This window comes from Homarus americanus, unplaced genomic scaffold, assembly GCF_018991925.1.
Source record: "Homarus americanus isolate GMGI-L3 unplaced genomic scaffold, GMGI_Hamer_2.0 scaffold45698, whole genome shotgun sequence".
Taxonomy (NCBI): domain Eukaryota; kingdom Metazoa; phylum Arthropoda; class Malacostraca; order Decapoda; family Nephropidae; genus Homarus; species Homarus americanus.
In genome coordinates, this window is record NW_024735554.1 from 9,530,941 (window position 1) to 9,551,945 (window position 21,005).

Below are 21,005 nucleotides of genomic sequence, written 5' to 3' on the forward strand. Positions count from 1 at the left end.
GTCACCACAGCTACACACACACCACCATGCCCCCATAATTGCCACACACACACCATCTGAGTATCACCCCAGCTACACACACCCACCCTAATTGCCCCTTGGTACCACACACACCTCTAATTACACCACACAGCTACACACACCACCTGGTACTTTATAGTACCACACACACACCATCTGAAGTATCCACCCACAGCTACACACACACCACCTGGTACCCCCCCTTGGTACCACACACACACCATCTGGTATCACCCACAGCTACACACACCACCCTGGTACCCCCGCCAGGTACCACACACACACACACACACCTGGTATCACCACAGCTACACACACCACCAAATGCCCCATAATTGCCACACACACACACACCCTAGTATCACCACAGCTACACACACCACCTAATTGCCCCATAGTGCCACACACACACCACCTAATATCACCACAGCTACACATCACCTGGTATTGCCCCCGCCAGTGCCACACACACACACCACCTAGTATCTTACCACAGTTACACACACCACCTAAGTATCACCACAGCTACACACCACCTCATTGCCCCCATAGTGCCACACACACACCACCTAGAATCACCTCTGACTACCACACACACACCACCGAGGTATCCCCTTAGTGCACACACCACCTATGGTATCGCCTGGCTACACACCACCCTGGTACCACCAAGGTGCCACGCACACACCACCTAGTGTCACCACAGCTACACACACACCACCTGGTGCCCCCATGGTGCCACACACACACACCACCTGAGTATCCACCACAGCTACACATCACCTGGGTGCCCCCATGGTACACACACACACACCACCTGAGTATCACCCACATTTACACACACCGCAAAATGCCCCATGGTACCACACACACCCACCTAGTGTACCACAGCTACACATCACCTAGTGCCCCCATAGTGCCACACACACACACCACCTAGTATCTACAGCTACACACCACTAACCAAATACCCCATAATTTTACACACACACCACCTGGTATCACCACAGCTACACACATCACCTGGTGCCCCCCGCAGGTACCCACACACACACACCACCTAGTATCACCACAGCTACACGCATCACCTAGTACCCCATGGTACCACACACACACCACCTAGTATCACCACAGCTACACATCACTGTGCCCTGTTTACACACACACCACCTAATTATCACCACAGCTACACACACCACCTAGTACCCCCCTTAGTACCACACACACACTGCCTAGTGTCACCACAGCTACACACATCACCCCTGGGTACCCCCATGGTGCCACACACACACACCACCTAAGTATCACCACAGCTACGCATCACCTAGTGCCCCCTTGGTGCCACACACACACACACCACCTAGTATCTCACCACAGCTACTGCAAATGCCCCCTTAATTGCCACACACACCACCTAAGTATCCACCACAGCTACACATCCTAGTGCCCCCATAGTACCACACACACACCACCTAGTATCACCACAGCCTACACACACACCACAAATACCCCCATAGTACCACACACACCACCTAGTATCTACAGCTACACACACATCACCTAGTGCCCCATAGAACCACACACACACACACCACCTAGTATCACCACAGCTACCTACCCCTAATTTCCCCCATAGTACCACACACACACCACCTAATGTCCTGCAATACACACACCAAATACCCCCATGGTGCCACACACACACCACCTGGTATCACCCACAGCTACACACACCCACCTAGTACCCCATGGTGCCACACACACACCACCTAGTATCACCACAGTTACACACACCACCTAATATCACCACAATACACCACCTAGTACCCCCTTAGTACCACACACACACACCACCTAGTGTCACCCACAGCTACACACACCACACACCTAGTATCACCACACCTACACACACCCACCTAAATTTTACCCCATAGTACCACACACACCACCTAGTATCACCACAGCTTCACACACCACAAGTTCCCCATGGTACCCACACACACACCACCTAGGATCACCACCAGCTTCACACACACACCACCAAAGTACCCCATAGTGCCCACACACACACCACCCTAGTGCCCCCATAGTACCACACACACACCTAGTGTCTTACAGCTACACCACACCACTGTGCCCCATAGTACCACACACACACCACCTAGTACACCCCCATGGTACCACACACACACCACCCCTGGTATGCACCCACAGCTACACACACCCACCTGGTGCCCCCATAGTACAACACACACACCACACCCTGAGATCACCACCTTCTACACACACACACACACCACCAAGTACCCCCATAGTACCACACACACACCACCTAGTATCACCACAGTTACACACACCACCAAGTACCCTCATAGCACCACACACACACCACTTAGTATCACCACAGCTACACACACCACCTAGTATCACCACAGCTACACACTCCACCTAGTACCCCCATAGTACCACACACACACCACCTAGTATCACCACAGCTACACACAACACCTAGTATCCTCATAGTACCTCACACACACCACCTAGTATCACCACAGCTACACACACCACTTAGTACCACCAAGGTACCACACACACACCACCTAGGTTAGGTTAGGTTAGGTTTTCAGTTAAAAACTGTTTTATTACAATAATATTGTATCCTAATTCACTTGTGATGCAAAAGTTTTTGAACTGAAAACCATTCGAAAAGCGATTACGGTAACATCTTTTGAACGAAAGAAAGCTAGTAATTGTTTTCGTCACGATTTTATCCCACTTTCCGCTAATACGTACGTCATTTGAGCAAAATCTTACATTTCCGTGAGTGTATTATATCAACCACAGTAAGAATAGAATATCATTGTAATATAACAGTATTTTAACGGAAAACTATTAAAAAACGAGTAACATCTCTTGAACACCGGAAGGTTAGGTAAAGTCTTTTGTTTTCGTCATGTATTTTATTCTAATTTACATTGAAATACATTACTTTTCAGCAAAACTACTATTTATTTCTGAGAATATATTCATTCAGGCGCAGTTTAGGTAAAATATACATGTGATGTAACAGTTTTTTAACTGAAAACGATTAAAAAACACGTACCCTCTAGCCCTGTTCAAGGAGAAGACTGGGAGGAGCTGTTTGGTGCTGAAGACAATGACAAGGAAAATGATTTTGATGAATTTTAATGAAAATGTTCAGAAATAAGGTATCGTAGTATTTATTCAAGTCAATTAGGATAGAATATTATTGTAATACTGTATAACAGTTTTTTAACTGAAAACCATTCGAAAAGCGATTGCGGTAAAATCTTTAGAACAACGAAAGAAAGCGAAAGTCATTGTTTTCGTCATGATTTTATCCCACTTTCCACTGTAATACGTATGTCGTTTCAGCAAAAATATTACATTTCCATATTTATTTCTGAGAATATATTCATTCAGTCACAGTTAAGGTAAAATATAATTGTGATGTAATATTTTAATGAAAATATCCGGTATTTAGAAATACGGTAACATAGTTTTCTTTTGTTTAAAATTTAATTAACAAAGATTGATGTTTCAAATGTAATGAACAAAAATTTATGTATCTCTAAATAAACTTTAAAAAATTTATACTTTATGTTTTACATCGTCCTGTGTATACCATACCATGCATTTGGCTACTTTGGGCTTGCTATGATGACGCAAGAGATCTGCCCTGGCAACTGCTTTGACACTCACAGCTGGTGTTGCATCGTTTCCATTGTTTACTGGTAGTTACTTGTAAATATTTTTGAACCTAACGAGACTATTACCCACTTAGATTTTTCCCCCCAATTTGTTGCCCCAAAAATCTTTCTTAAAAACTCGAACTACACACAGGTATATACGGTACATGAGGACATGGGGGGCCAGGGGTGTTTTTAGGGGTTGAGGGGCAGCAAAAATAAGCGGATTCTTAACCTCCAGACTGCATCTTATGCCTTTATTGAAAAATCCTGCCCTGATGATGATAGTCCAGACATACACTTGACTAATTCAAATTTTAACTGTGTTGTGGAGAACATAACCTCAAGCTCCCCCACCACTACATGGGGAGGAACATAGCCTCGTAATACTGTCTTACTGTTAAATCATCAACAATGCAAACTGCATAAGTTATGTAATGACCTTAAAAAATATTATCTGGGAGACAATACATACCTTGTCAGTGAAAACAGCAAAATTGTCCCTTTCATTCGCAAGCCTGCGGTTGTAATCTTCTTTAGTACTTGTGTCTGTGTATGTCATTTCAATGAAGCTGTCATCCAGTAATATGATCAAATCAACTCCCTGTGGGAAAGCATGAGATATATGAAGGAAGGGATACTATAACAATATTAATAACACAAATTACCGGTGAGATTACACTACCCAATCCCTCACCCACAAAGACAGACAGACAGAGAGAGGTATACTTCTTTTTACCAAAGCTCCTCTTTAGTATTTCTACAATATCAATGTGTAAATTATGAGGGGGATGAGGGGGTAGTATATACATGTTGACAACCCTTTATCGGAAATTCCGAAAACTGAAAAGCTCTGAAAACCCAGCTTAGTGTCTACATATCTGTTTATAACATGGTTGTCTAGGATGTACTGTACTCTGTGAGTTATTTAGACCTCACGGAGCTCGGCTGGTAGGTGACTGAGCGATGTAATGGGCCCCTGTCTCATCAACAGAACATATTATACATATAAATGGGTCGATACATCTGATATTATATTCAGATTTACCACCCTGTAACTTTTCACTGTCTATGAGTAAGACATGAGTTGTACACGTGAGAGGGCAACTGTAAGCCCTGCACAGCAAAGCCCTTACTCAAGTGGTCGCTCACAGAAAGTTATATCGTAAGTACGTGACCTAACGTTTATAATGCATAAACGCCGTCCCTTTCTCATTCACTCATATACAGTATTACTCCACTTTACGAGGTTTCACTTTCCGCGATTTCTCATTTACGCGGTGCCTCGCCAGAACCGAACTTTCACTTTCCGCGGTTCATCTACCCTGCTCTACGCTATTTTTAGATTCACCCCACCCGCCTGCTCCCGCCCCCGCCTCCTCCCTCCTCCCACCTCCGCCTGGGCAAGCCGCGCGGTAAGTTTGCACAGTGCATGTCTCTGTTGCGTTATCACTGACGTCATATGACGTATCTGACTGTGATTGGCCATGCATCCCTACCTCCCTCTGCTGCTAGCTGTAATTGGTTTAAGGTAATATGAAGTGTCCACCCGGGGGAGGGAGGGAGGGAGGGAGGGAGGAAAGACGACGCTTGACCTAGCCGCAGCAGTTTCATCCCTCCAGGCCACACCGTGTATACGTGCATCTATTGTTCTGTGAAATGGCTTCCGCCGGACCACCGCCACCAGAGAGAAACCTTTCCTTACCTGGACCCAGCCGCCCTAAGCCAAAGAAGATACGCCGTGCCCTAAGCTACGAAGTTAAATACCAGATCATTCAAGATTTGGAGAAAGGAACACGTCAAGCTGATCTCGCGCGCCAGCATGGAGTGAACGGATCTACGATTCGTACTATTAAGAAGGATGCAGCCAAGATCAAAGAGCACATGAGAATCACAAAGTCTGCAGGTGCTTCAATGATCAAGTATTGCCAGAACAAGGTGCTGCTAAAGGTGGAAAATTTGCTGGTGAGTTACTTGATTCGTCAGGCGCGACGCAACATGGTGGTGGACACGTGATCCGTTCAAGAGTACGCACATGAACTGTACGCAGCAGTGTCACGTAAGATGGGAATTGCAGAGCCCAAACCCTTCAATGCTTCCTCTGGTTGGCTGCATAGGTTTAAGAAGAGGAACAATATCACCAACATCAACATTGGTGGTGAAGAAGCGAGTGCTGACCGTGTGGCGGCTAGAGATTTTCCTCCGTTCTTACGTGAGGTTATGGAGGAAGGGCAGTTCACTGACGACCAGGTGTTCAACATGGACGAATCAGGCCTTTTTTGGAAAAAGCTGCCTACCAAGACCTTTGTTGTCCAGTCTGCCAGCAAGGTTCGGGGTCGGAAGTTGCAGAAGGAGCGCATCACCGTCCTCTTTACCACCAATGCCTCCGGTACCTGTAAACCAAAGTTATCGGTGATTCACACAACCCGCAAGCCTCACGCCGACAAGAACATGGACATGACCAAGCTTAATGTCCACTGGCTAACCGCACGTAAGGCGTGGATGTTCTCTGCTCTGTCCCTCTCCTGGTTTGACGACTGTTTCGTTCCATACGTCAAGAAATTCTGCGAGCAACAGAATGTTCCATTCAACATTTTGTTGCTCCTTAACAACGCACCAGGACACTCGCCCCTACTTATGGATTGTCACCCCAATGTAAAAGTGGTCTTCCTTCCTCCCAACACTACGTCATTAATCCAGCCCATGGACCAGGAGTTGATCTGCAATGTTAAAGCTGCATACTCGGCAAAGAAGTTCAAGCTCCTGAACGACTCTACCAACACCAAGGATGAGTTGCGTAAGCTGGGTGACACCGACAGCGAGAGTAAAAGCGAAGAGGACAAGGAACAAGAGGTGGTGACTCAAGAAGTTCTCATCAAACAGTTTTGGAAGAAATTTAACGTCAAACAAGCTGTAGACTTTTTGGTGAAGGCATGGGATCAGCTGTCTATAGCTACGATTCGTCACGCATGGAGGCATGTGTTGCATGGTATACCAGGTGAGAGGCGGAGTCAACCTGTGACTGGTGAGGTTCAGTCTGTGACAGTGGCATTGGACCTTGCAAGAGAGGCTGCGCACAGTATTACAGCTGAAGGCTTCTCCGAGACCACCAAGGAAGACATCCTGGAGGTGATCAGAGATCCTGAAATGACTGCCGACGAGATGTTGGAAGATGATCAAGTCAGTGAAGAGGAAGATGGTGCGTCAATCTCCGAAGAACTCAAGTTAACGCATAGTAATATTAAGGGTGCCATTGAGTGTGCAGAAAAATTGAAGCTCTTCCTTTCCAACGACAATGACGATGACCGCTATGAAGTCTTCCATACCCGGCTGGTGCAGGCAATGGAGCCGTACATCAAGGTGTATCAAGACAACATCAACACTAGCCGTCAAAAAAGCATTACCGAGTTCTTCGCCCACAACCCACCACAGCCAGCCAGAGCCAGTGATAGTGACAGTGAAGGTGACTTTGAGGGATTTGGCAGGGAAGCCCTGACAACTGTAACTGATAGTGATGGTGATGCACCTAGTAATGGTGATTCACCTGAGGGCCAGTAATCTGCCCTCTGCCTCGGAACCAGCTTCCCTCCCCGTATGCCGACCCATCTCTTCTACTAACGTAAGTGTTACACCTAACTTTTAGTTTTCCTAACCTAACCTTTATTTTTCCTAACTTGACCTTTATTTTTCCTAACCTAACCTCTTCTATATTACTTGTTTGTGCATACCATCATAAAGTTAAGATAAAATTTTTACTACAACATAGTTGTGTGTCGTCAAAAAGTGGAGTTTGGGGGTCGGGCCAGTCTCTATTGGAATTAATCCCATATGTTCTGTTGTTCACTTTACGCGGATTTCACTTTCCGCGGTACCCTGTGGGTTCAATTGACCGCGTAAATCGGGGTACTACTGTATAGTGGAACTTACGGTCAATCTACACTCAGGAATTATAGATACAATCCTTTTATAATAAAACAAGGAACTACAGTTTGGGTTTCGTTACTTAAAGCCAAATAATAAATATATGTGTATGGCCTGGTTAATTGTACAAAACAGGTGATTCAGTGGCCACCAAACGGCTCGGGTAGGTCATGCACTTAACCAGCCGGGCTCTCAATTCACGGCCCAGTGTTCACACTGATGCACTGTACCGGCATTTACTAACATCATTATTTTAAACTAATCATATTGTATTATAATAATGGAAAAATGCAAACACAGTTATTGTATATACCCAAAAAAATTATTTACAAGTACAGTCGGCCCTTTACATAAGCGCATGTTAGGTAACAGAGATAACCATGAATGTTAAAAATCCATGTACCTTTGCTGCACCCCCACCCCCTAAGAACCACCTGGCCCCCCCATGTCCTTACTTACCGGATATACCTGTGTGAAGTTCGAGTTTTTAAGACGAAATTATTTGGCAAAAATTTAGGGGTCGAAATCTAAATGGGTTATAGTTTCGTTAGGTAACTACCAGTAAACAATGGAAACGATGCACCAACGCACCACCAGCTGTGAGTGTCGGTACAGTTGCCAGGGCAGATCTCTTGCGTCACCATAGCAAGCCCAAAGTAGCCAAATGCATGGTATGGTAGCACAGGACAATGTAAAACATAAGGTATTCATTTTTTAAAGTTGATTTATAGATACTGCACATATATTTTTGTTCATTACATTTGAAACATCAATCTTTGTTAATTAAATTTGAAACAAAAGAAAACTACGATACCGTATTTCTAAATACCGGGTATTTTCATTAAAATATTAAATCAGAATTATAATTTACCTTAACTGTTACTGAATGAATATATTATCAAAAATAAATATATAAGTGTAATATTTTGGCTGAAATGATGTACGTAGTACAGTGGAAAGTGGGATAAAATCACGACGAAAACAACGACTTTCGCTTTCTTTCGTTGTTCAAAAGATTTTACCGTGGAACAAACCTGTACTGTCCATGTACTAAATGATTACGGTACTTAAATTGTTATATCTATTGCAAATATAGATTGTTTATACAGGTATTCAAATAAATCACTATCTTACAAGATTCCAAGCAATGTAAGTTAGATTCACCCAGGTCGTTTGGGTGGCAAATTATGAGAGGAGCTTAGTCACTCTTAAGTAATGATAAATAAACACGTAGGCCTTCAGCGCCAACTGTCACATCTTATCTCAAATAAATAAACAAACACCACACTCTGTCACCTCACCCCCCATGATTGCTGGCTAAAAAAGATTGGTGATAACTTTATTCTTTAAGGTGTTTATTTTATATATAATATCTCAGACTAAAGTTAGGATATTAGAATTTGCATTGCTGGAATCCTTGCAAGACAGCTAGTAATTTTAATGTAAACGTCATATATTTGGCTCAAGAGATAAAAATTGTTGTACAGTAGTGTACAATAATGGTTTTCAGTTGAAAAACTTTTATATTACAATAATATTCCCTCCTAATTGACTGGAATAAATACTGGAATGGAAATATACAATATTTTTGTGGAAACTACCCACGTTTCAGTGTAAAGTGTCGTAATAATAAATGGTAAACAATTTTCTTTCGGCACTCTGTGTTTCAGGCACAGCGAGCCTCAGTTTCTAAGACGTAGAGTGTTTTTACTGAAGGTTTTCTTGTTCCAATACCATCAAAAACTTGGGTCGACCTATAAACAAGGAATATCATAAATTAACGATTTTTTGGTGGAAAAATCAGGGTTGACCTACAATGCTGATGTCAACACAAGAGTGGTTGCAGCGAGACTGACTGAGTGAGGGAGGGCGGGGGTGGCGTGACGGGTGCGTGTGTGTGTGTGGGGTGGCGTGCCGTGTGCGGTGCCGCGCGCGATTTGAATGTGCTTCAATTACTTCAATGTACAGAATATTCCTCCGGCGGGGCAATCCGCTAATTTGCGAATCCGTGTATGCTAAACCCGCGTATGTGAAGGTGCTGACTGAAAATAATGTTTTTTTATTTTGCTGAGATCGGCAACACCCGCATTGCCAGCCTCTCCCTGCTGTCCCGGCATCTGCCCGCCCTCACGTGTTCACAGTATGGTAGGCACGTGTGGACTGACGCTTCCAGCTGGTGTCTGAGGCGGGAAAGGGTGGCGTCTGTTTGCCTCACCACACAGGAATATCGAAAACTACACACAATTTATTATTATTATTATTATTAATATTTTTGTTTTAAGAATAATTGATATACAGTAGTGGATACAATTTCCTAGTACAAAAATCGTGAATGGTTAAAACCGAGATAAAAAAAAGCGAAAAACACTGTATGTTATTAATTCAATAACTACTGTACAGTATTTTCTTTTCTGTGGGCAACTTTTATGGGAAATGTTAGGAAAAAAATCTTTTTGCTTTAGTTTAAAAAATGCCTAAGTATACGTTTTGCTATCATAATTAATCATAAGGTGTACAGTTTGTATATTTGTGATTATTCAAGTACAAAAAACAAATGGCAAATATGATTTATTTTATCAAATTGTTATGATGTAGAGTATTGATATATCATATTGTTTAGGTTTACAAATGATAGCTATTAACCAAATGTATAAAATGGTTATAATATTTCTGTAGCAGGCTAAACAGTATAGGTGATACCGTATGTATCTATACAAAATTATACAAATAACTTTCAGACTCATTATAGGTCTCTCATGGTATCTGAAGATCGTCTGCGTGAGGAAATAGCCTACCTCCGCAGATCCCTTGTTGTGCACTCTCAACTGGAAGAACCTGCCCGTGCTGGTCTAGGATTTGTCTCGGGGACAATTACAGAATTAAACCAGCTATCTAATAAAGAATAAAGGAACAGCGGAGAGTGTACTGGCTTGCCTAAAGTGGTGGGCCCTGTTTTGCTGCGCACTGTATGGATTGGAGGTAAGTGTGTGTGTGTGTGTGTGTTTTTTGTTTTTGTTTTATAGATCCACTGAATATACAAAGAACATATTTAATTGTGCATATCTGCACAGTTTTTCTGTCTTTCAAGTTCAATAGAATCAGGCAAAAATATATTCCATAGAACATCATGATTATTTTTTAGAATTTGTCTGCATTCTTGGATTAAGCACTTAACTTCAAATTGGTTGACTTATCTATGTAGACAATGTTTTTATTTATCTAGCCACTGAATAGATTTTTAGATTTTCTGCATTTTTCATGATGGGGTTTGTAAGTTCAGTGCTGCATGAAGTAGTGTAATTGGTTTTAACATTTAGAGTAGAATAATGAAATTTCATGTTAATACAAATTGCAAACTCCCAGAGTCCAGTACATTAGTGATTACTACCAGTTTATTGTGTGCTGTTGTGGCCCATGATACCACTTAGTCTGAATAAGTGGCATTAAAACTACATGCTTTTTTAAGTTATTTGCATTATAATTATCTACTTATTATTTGTAGACATTGTTTTGGGGTCCAAAAGTGTCCAATAGATACTGTAGTGTTGAGAAGAGGAGGCATAGTGCATATTGGCCAACCTGTCCTTGATAGGCGTAAGTGTACAAATGGTATAAGCAACAATGCAGAGCTGGTGTACTTATTCATGGGACATTTGTTGGAAAAGGCCAATCAGTTCATTATTTTAAACAGAGCATTTTAGCTTTACACCTGACTGTTAGCATAAATTTAAGTTGATTCGTGGGATTCACTACAAAATGAGTTGTGAGAATTTTGGCCGATATTTATAAAACCAATAAATATTGTAAATTACACATTACTGTGTCCCTGAGAGAACAAATTTTTAATGATTTTCTATACTGCATCTGGAAGTGATGAGGCCTATTTATCATGGATATAATATATGGTTATAATCTTTGGCTGTATATTGTGGTAGTATTGCTATAGTGCAATCATTACTTTGGATTCAGTTTCAGTTGAAAACATTAAAGCAAATTCTTAAAGTAACTCATTAGGAAGAAAATACGAAAATAAAGCATAAAAGTGACAATGGATGACATTTTTCTTACATTATCAAATTCCAGATTGATAATTGCACCGTGTCATTTTCTAATGGCGGAGCATTTTGTCTTCTTCTTCTTCACCAATATTATCCTGACCTTATCAACTGGCACCATACACAGAAGCTGCCATCTCAGGTAAATCTCCTGGTCAGATTTCTCATTAAATTTCTAAATATGCTAGTCTGGGGGGTCTGCAGCAGGACCACAGTGAGTAAAGGTTCCTGAAACTGGAAATTTACCATTCCTTGAATGCACAGGAAATAACATTGTGTATACAGTAATAATCTCCTTTAGCAAACCAAAATTGCCTTATACTGTATGAATTTCATAAATTAACAAGTATTTTTCATATTACGAAAGTTCCCTGCTTATAATAATAATAATAATAATAATAATAATAATAATAATAATAATAATAATAATAATAATAATAATAATAATAATAATAATAATAATAATAATAATAATAATAATAATAATAATAATTATTATTAACGGTTTATTGAAAAAATTCTGCAGCCCGAAGGCTGAAAATATACATTGAACATAAATGACTTATTACATACATTGGTGGTTTAACAAAAGCCTTCATTAGAGAAAGGTAAAGGCACATTCAGTGAACATACAGATTAATGTAGGTGTTGAACAGCAAACTCGTAGTGTAGTAACTCCCTCCCAGATGGTGTTAGGAGGGACCTCACGTGATGTAGTAGTTCCCTCAGATGGTGTTATGAGGAACCTGGCGTGGTGTAGTAATTCCCTCGCAGATGGTGTTATGAGGGGCCTCACGTGGTGTAGTAATTCCCTCACAGATGGTGTTATGAGGGACCTCACGGGGTGTAGTAATTCCCTCACAGATGGTGTTATGAGGGGCCTCACGTGGTGTAGTAATTACCTCACAGATGGTGTTATGAGGGACCTCACGTGGTGTAGTAATTATCTCACAGATGGTGTTATGAGGGGCCTCACGTGGTGTAGTAATTACCTCACAGATGGTGTTATGAGGGGCCTCACGTGGTGTAGTAATTCCCTCACAGATGGTGTTATGAGGGGCCTCACGTGGTAGTAATTCCCTCACAGATGGTGTTATGAGGGACCTCACGTGGTGTAGTAATTCCCTCACAGATGGTGTTATGAGGGCCTCACGTGGTGTAGTAATTCCTCACAGATGGTGTTATGAGGGACGTGGTGTAGTCCCTCACAGATGGTGTTATGACACCTCACGTGGTGTAGTAATTCCCTCACAGATGGTGTTATGAGGGACCTCACGTGGTGTAGTAATTCCCTCACAGATGGTGTTATGAGGGCCTGACGTGGTGTAGTAATTACCTCACAGATGGTGTTATGAGGGGACCTCACGACCTGGTGTAGTAATTCCCTCACAGATGGTGTTATGAGGGGCCTCACGTGGTGTAGTAATTACCTCACAGATGGTGTTATGAGGGACCTCACGTGGTGTAGTAATTACCTCACAGATGGTGTTATGAGGGACCTCACGTGGTGTAGTAATTACCTCACAGATGGTGTTATGAGGGACCTCACGTGGTGTAGTAATTCCCTCACAGATGGTGTTATGAGGGGCATCACGTGGTGTAGTAATTCCCTCACAGATGGTGTTATGAGGGGCCTCACGTGGTGTAGTAATTCCCTCACAGATGGTGTTATGAGGGACCTCACGTGGTGTAGTAATTACCTCACAGATGGTGTTATGAGGGACCTCACGTGGTGTAGTAATTATCTCACAGATGGTGTTATGAGGGGCCTCACGTGGTGTAGTGTTGGGAGTTTGGTACGGGCAAAACAAACTCACACTCCCCGACAATCAACTAGGGCAGCATCATCCACCTAGCCCCCTCTCTAACAGGCTCAGGTGGGACTTGTTCCCCTCCTTCCTTGGTCTTCTTGTGAGTTACCTTGGCAAACAATTCAACCTAAGAAAATTGCTATTGAGCATTAGTCTTTTTGGAAATGATCATGTCATTTAATGCTAAAAAAAACTTTAATACAATGTGCTACGTGGTATGCAATGGAATCATTACCAAATTTACTGTTGTACAGTATTTGAATATCCTTAATAGTGAAATATATTACAGGAAGTTGAATTAATGCAGACTTGAGTTTTGTATTTAAAGCAAAATGCTGATGAGTAGGCAAGGTCCGTAATGTACTACAAGTGATTTCACAGTAATCAAGAGCCTTGTAATGCCCTTTCACAGCTAGCCACAACTAGCTGCTTAACACCATCATGGCATTTTAAAATGACAGTAATGAGATTTGGAAAGAACAAATACTGCACATTGTGAAGATGAGCGTGGAACACAGTCTTTAGACTAACTGGCCTATAACTGCATTGCGCTAACGCTGTGCGTACATTTGGTTGTATGACTGCCAATTCACATATTCCCTCTGCAGCAGGAATAAACGCAAACATGTAGGCTGGACATACGTGTAGGTGTAAATAAGACGACTTACACCGTGACAGTACCTCAGAATCCTCTATTGATAACAATGAATATTCTTCATCTACTAAGAAAAGTTCTTTAGGCCTATCTAGGGTATACAGTGTGTCGTTCACAAACCAGGGGAAGGGTTCTAAATGTCATGCATTAATCTCATGTTGCCCTCGCATAGGAATGTGGATCAGAATTGCATTGTGCTTGAGGGTTGACTCCAACAGTGGGTAATAATATTGAACCTCATTGTCATTAAAAATAGGAGTTAAATGATACTGCAACTTGGCTATTTTTAAAGCTTCAAGAAGCGTCTGCACAGGCGCAAGCTTCGCGTCCATACGTCCTATCCCGGCATCTACAATGCTGTCTATTAGTTCATTTTTAGAGGTTACAATTTTATGAACTGAAATTTCAGCAGCATGCAAATATTCTGTGAAATAAAGGAGCCATTCTAATGTCGGGATTGATTTCTGTAACCTAGTAACAATCCTCGAAACTTGGTTAGACTCCACCTAACCTAACCTAACCTGAGGGCCAGTAATCTGCCCTCTGCCTCGGAACCAGCCTCCATCCCCGTATGCCGACCCATCTCTTCTACTAACGTAAGTGTTAAACCTAACCTTTAGTTTTCCTAACCTAACCTTTATTTTTCCTAACTTAACCTTTATTTTTCCTAACCTAAACTCTTCTATATTAATTGTGTGTGCATACCATCATAAAGTTAAGATAATATTTTTACTAAAACATAGTTTTGTGTCGTCAAAAAGTGGAGTTTGGGGGTCGGGCCAGTCTCTATTGTTCTGTTGTTCACTTTACGCGGATTTCACTTTCTGCGGTACTCTGTGGGTTCAATTGACCGAGTAAATCGGGGTACTACTGTATACTTTTTCTGTGAGTTGGAACCAATTACCCAATATCCCATTTAAGTAATGTAATGTTATCGCCGCTGGTTACAAGTACAGTGCTGGGGTTGCCTTACCCGAACAAACATGAAAACTATCAGCCTGAGACCACGTGCGCCCGCCCACCACCCACCCTGGCATAATGCATAATGCCTTGTAAAGTGATGTTGTGAGGACCATGCAGTCACTGACTCCCAATCATGGCCTAGTTTTGTGCCGAAGCAATTTACACAGTACTATGTTTGTCTTTGAAACCCCCAAAATGTTCTACACTACTGAGGGTATACACAAACACTTGTATATCTCGTATGGGAGATATATAGAGGAAACAAATAGACGTGGGCTTCCACACCATAAGGACTAGAGATCTCAACTCTCTGTATCACTCTGCGCTGATATGTACAGATGCCAGTATTCACAAGCTGAATACAAAATATGTAAATATGTTAATTTACATACATAACATGGTGCATAATAAATGGAAATATTACATAGGAATAATACATGTTCTGTAATACTTTACTATACATAATTAATAGAGTAATATAAGAATACACAGCAAGGTACTACTTCGTGTCCCTATTATACATTGAGGACCATGCAGCCACCGACTCCCAATCATGGCCTAGTTTTGTGCAGAAACAATTTACACAGTATGAGGGCCTGAACTGCCACCATTTATGAGGGCCTCTGTGTGCCAGTAACAATTCCTTTTACTCTCATACTTATTACCATTGGTAGCGTGACGAGAGGAGGCTCGTGGGTAGATGTAATGATAGTATCAAGCAATAGGGAAGAAATAACAGTAAATACTGTAGGTAAATAATAGACACAATTATACAAATACAAAATTTATTTAAACATGAATATGAAATTTGGAGAAAGAATTAATTTGTACCAACAGACGAAATCTAGTACTAGGCCCTCAGGCTCAACATACTCACACCACTACTGGGTGGACATACTCAATAACACACAACTCTTATAGTCACTTAGCACCATAAAGACCAGGGCAACTGCCACTACCACCTTCAGTCGTCAGAAGTGATACTCAAGCAACAGCCATGGGGTCCAGCCACCATGGAGTACTTTCCGACGAATTCTGGAGATCCCAGTGGATTAATCCCACCACACAAATAGCCCTACTGAGTTGGACACTCATCCACCAATGATGGGGCTGGTAGTGGTGTGTGGCTTGGTGATCCGGGGTCACCTCGCAGGCCGAGCGTTAGGGCTAGACGAGCCAGCTATGGGGGCCATAGGTAGTCTGAAGTGTCTGACGGCCGGGTCTCACGAAGGTAACAGATCCTACTGGACTTCGGACATCTCCCCAGACATAGTGGATACAACATTCACGCTACAGACACGGCCTAGGCTGCGTTAGGGACCTGTATGGATGAAGGGACGGGCACTCACTAACGGTGACAACAACATCACGTTTCAGGGGACGTTAAAGACGTAAATATGACTTCACTCAGAGCATATCAACTACGTTACTGTAACACTTGCACAATCAACTATTAATTGGGTCAAATCACTTAAAGAAGGGCGAATTACAACACAGCGTGGAATGGCACACCTGTATGGGTGAAGGGACGGGCACTCACTAACGGTAGAAATACCCGCGGCGCCCTCACTCAAAATAGGCCAGGGAATCCACCTACTTCTATTCCGATGAATTAATTCACTGTACACTCTGACGTTGAAACTGAGACTATGAACTCAGTTTCATTCCCTACTATTATCTTCACTAACAATGCTCTGACTCAGCTATCAAAAGCAAAATTAAATTGATTACAAAGGGTTGGATGGCAACAGGTCCCAACACATAGCGTCTGCTACGAAATCCGTGGATTATATTCAAAGTTCCCTATAAACAAAGACGGGGAAACAGAGAAAACGGGGGACGTTTCCACTGGGGGACTCAGAAGGTTTTGTGGACGTTTGAGCGTAATATGAATCCTTAAGGTTTTCAGGTTAGCCATTATCACGATCATGACAACAGTACTATTGTCCCTTGGAACACCATACTGGTTCGCATTGCCCCACACTTGTAAGTATAGCCAAAGTGATGGTAAACCCCTGAGTACTGAAATATTGTGTATTAATTACGCCTACTCGTTTCTGCCTTACCTTGATAAACAAGACAATGCTGAAATGAAGTGTAACTAATAATAATAGAGTTATGAATTTTGTATCATGTCACTGTGCTTACTACTTAATTGTAATTAAGAAGAAATCGTGTGATGCTAAGTACTGTAATTATGCATCAGATAGATCACCATGTAATAGTAATAAACACCTTGTTCTGTGCTGCGTTTGACCACATCAAGAAATATCTACTTCATCAAAAGACGAGTTTCAATCATTCCCTTAGACTTGCCCGTCACCTGAACGTCCTTAGCCAAGTCGTTTACAGTGAACAAAATGATTCGTTAACAAACGACTCTGTGTAACCAATTGTGTTCGTTAATCGAGACCCTTTAGCAACCCTCCCCAGGCCTGGTGATGTACAGACAACCTTAAACCCCCCTCTATATTTGAGATAAACGTGGGTCACCACACCATGAATCACTATCCACCTATATGAAACTTTATTAATGTTGACTAATCCACGTACACAAGTCCATTATAAGAACAAATCACTGGACAATACTCAATGCATAATTAGTAGGTATAATTTGTAATATGTTATCACTAACATGAACTATGATCATTAGAATTGAAACATTGTTGTTGAATGTTCCTAAAATTACATTAATTATATACCTATTATACATTACAGCATGAATGTATGGCAAGATCGGTGATGGCCAAACAAAAGACCCCAATTGTTTGTAAAGTTTCGTTGATTTGGCAAGCGGTCGAAACCCCAAGTCTATATTATTTCCAATAATACTGGCCAAGCCAAATTAATCTACTGTAAATATTTAATAGTTTACAAAAAGTCATTAAAAAAGTAAATAATTTGTGAACCCATCTTTAGAATCAGGTAAAGTATTACCCTGTACCTTTGTAGGATATTGAAACTATTTTTTTTACACTAAGTGTTGAAGACACATTGAATACCATCTATAAAGGCCTTTTAAAAGTACTGGGCACAGCATAATCTACATAAAATATGAAAATACTTCTAAGGTCATTAACACAATTAGTAAAATTTTGAAACGGTGATCCCAGATCCGTAATAAAAAGTAAAACCACAAAGATATACACTGTACTGTACCTTATGTTATAGCCTTAATTTTGCAATGTGGTGCAGCAAGAGACAATCGTGTTGTTGTCATTGTTGCCCACATGTTCACGTCACCGTCGTGGAATGAATAACATTGTAACAACTAATAAACTCAATACTCTGTGCAGTAATATTATGTAATATGTATAAAGAACAGTACAGTATTATATTATACAGGAACACATTAAATCTTCCAACATTTAGCTACAATATTATGGTTACATCAAGAAATGTTCATAAAACTTATAAAAGTAAATCAACAAACACTTTATAAAATGATACCTCGAGGAATGACACAATGAACTTCATGAACCGTGATCAGCGATGCATCAATATGGTAGTTGTCTTAATACTACAGTAACAAACAATTTTAGCCATCAACTGTAAACCAAATAATGAATAAAATGTATGATGACCACTTTCCTATTACCAAATACTAGTCACTACTGGATAACACCTGTTAAAATGACAATTTATATCCCACTGCCATAATTGTTTAATTATCTATAAACGCCGGTATTGTGAAGCTTTTAGTGATTTTTTCCTTTCCCAGAGAATTAAAATATAATCGAAGACATGATTTGGTTATTGTCAATGTTTTAATCCCACCAAATTTAAATGTTTATTGATAATTAAAACCTCACCATCGGACACATGATTCGGTTATGTTAGGATTCGCCCAGATACACTGACGCAAATGGAAAGAATATTTAAAACAATAAACGTAAATATTACAGTAAAGTTCCCCAAATGTGTAAAAATCTAATTATAATACTTCAAACTGTAATGTAACCCTAAATAAAACTTAAATTAAAGGAAACAAATTGTCCCCAAATATAAATGACCCCAAATCCCACCTTTGTTAATATAGTACATGACTAACCCGCCATGGCTGCTTCGTTGTTTTCTGCTGCTGTATCATGTCACGTCCAGAATATATCTTAAATATCACCATATAGTCAGTTTATTTGTTTAATGTACCTGTGAAGTTAGGGTGGGTAGGTAGGTAGGTAGGTAGGTAGGTAGGTGAGTTTGGTTATGTCTGTCCTTGGTAGCCACCAATGTTAAGTAGCTTATATTTACAAAACAGTGTCCACTGGAATATAACCGTGAAAATCTGACGTTTTCCTAATAGTTCTCAACCGATTTTGGCCTTTCGTTAGTCGTACATAATTACCCCCACCTCAATTGGACGGCAAGAAGAGCATAACTACCTTGAACGTTAACATTACCAATGTAAAATATGAAAAATTTGTTTGAAACTCGAAGAAAGACTAACTATTATTTGAAAATATGAATAATGTGTATAAAACTCGAATAAAGATTAAAAATTTACGTAAGATATGAATTGTATAACACTATAATATAAGGTTGTTGTTACCGGCTGCTCAGTTATCTTTCATGACTAACAACACCTTTACTTTATCGTGGCACTGAAGTAATCAAAGAAAAGTAACGTGACCAAATTATTATAATTCATAAAACTATCCTAAAAGAACTAAAGTACAGAAAAGTAACAATTCCCAAACGTAAAGTGACGTTTACTCCACAAGTAAGCAAACTTATCAAACACAGAAGTAACCAATATTCAACACGAAAGTAATATATACCTCAAACGATCAAATTATTTCCTTAACATTGTTCCATTCAATTATGTTTTTTCAAATGCCAAGTAGGTGGATGACCTAAACATTCATTTGACCAAATTGATTATGAATAAATCAAAACCTTTAGTCTACCGGGTAGTTTTTTTTTTACAAATTCAGACTCCGTAAAGTTCTAATGACAATCACTTCATGATAGATGTTTCACCCTACACACTAAAGCTACTTTATGTAAGAGGAAAAAATTAGCATCAAATTGTATTGTTTAATACCAAAAGAAGTCATTGATCATAATATTTAATAACAATATTTGAGGTATTACGACCTGGTCGTCGGGACGGAACACCGTCTTAAGTCCAGGAGAGACTGTAATACATTTTCATATTTAAACTCCTTGTATCTTACCTAACTCACCTTGATGCTCCACTCAATTATAGCTAGATGTAATAATTATAGAAACTATTCACAGGTATGACTCCCTTTACCGTTAATTGTTTTTATATTACAATTCTTGGATATTCAAAGATAATGAAATTATGAATCTTCAATAAATGTGATATACGTACAACAGAAATATGTCAGACTTGACTAATTGTCTGTAACCAGAAATTAACTTAAGTGAATTTGTCCTTAATCCAACCTTTAAAATATGAAAGACAGTATACATTGTTTGATCTACTGAACTTTAGGCACCCCCTGGAGCAACCTACCTATAACTAATGTAACTTCAGGCATATCAGTGATCAAGCGAGCATTCTCTATGCCCTGGATCAACTAAACATTAGGGACCTCATGGGTAAATCGACTTTTCTGACTCCCCTGGAACTACTTCACTTTAGGCCACTCATGGATGAACTTAAGTTTCTGCTTGCCACTGTTTAATAACAAATGTTTCATGTCCCTTATTTAAATTTGTACATACAGTAGTGAAATTATGCAACTGCTATTTGAATTATCAATTTTGTGTAGTTTCTCTTATATTTTGTTGTAATTGTACTTGTGAGAGGTTGATTGGGTGAGGTAGGTAATTGTTTACTTTACAGGGGACAATAATTTAGTCCCCCTTAGGTTTAAGTTATCTACTCGTATTGTTTTGT